Raw genomic sequence first — 908 nt, 5'->3', positions numbered from 1 at the left:
GTCAGTGGCTGCATTCAATGCCAAAGACAGCTTGCTGAAAGAATTCTCTGAACTCTTTTCTGAAGGTTTAGGCAAGGCTAACAATTTTGTTGCACATATTACTATGAAAGACAGCCGAAATGTTGCCAGCCCAGGACAGTTCCCATTGCATTATGGGACAAAGTCGCTGCTGAACTTACAGAATTGCGAGATAGCGGAGCTATTGCACCCGTACAAGCTAGTCAGTGGTTAAGTCCACTAGTTTTGCTCCCCAAACCTTCAGGTCGCATTCGCCTCTGTGTTGACTTTTAAGCCTACAGTCAATCCACAATTTGTGATTGATACTTATCCATTGTCACGCCCAGAGGATGGACAGAATAGGCACTGGTCGCTACTTTCCAAGAACTAATTTGGGCGACGCATTTCTTCAAATACCAATAGACGAAGAATCTCAAACCGTTTGTGTTGTGAACACTCATTTGGTCTTGTTTAAATATTTCCGTTTGCCTTTTGGCAGTGCTTCCGCACCAGCCAGTTTCCATCTATATTTGGAACAGCTGACTGCTCAAGTGCCAAACTGTTCAAACTACTTGTCGTAGCAGGTCGTACACCTGACGAACGCATTGCAAACGTGCGTGCTTTGTTTTGTATGTTATATGATTCAGGACTAAAGCGTAGACTGGACAAGTGTGATTCGTTTAAACCTGAGTTGCAGTATCTTGGTCATGTCATAAGCAGTCAAGATCTACATCCTCTTCAGTCACATTTGTTAGCCGTACATGACCTGCCAATTCCTCGCAATGTCACAGAATTGAAGTCAGTCTTAGGGAGAATTAAGTACTGTATTCCGTTCATACCGCATTCTGCACACATCGCAGCTCCACGGCATTGCTCGCGTCGCAAGAGCGTCCCCTTTGTTTTGACAGATG

The sequence above is a fragment of the Schistocerca serialis genome, chromosome 4 (assembly GCF_023864345.2).
Source record: "Schistocerca serialis cubense isolate TAMUIC-IGC-003099 chromosome 4, iqSchSeri2.2, whole genome shotgun sequence".
Classification (NCBI taxonomy): Eukaryota; Metazoa; Arthropoda; class Insecta; order Orthoptera; family Acrididae; genus Schistocerca; species Schistocerca serialis.
Note: the sequence above shows the minus strand (reverse complement) of the source record.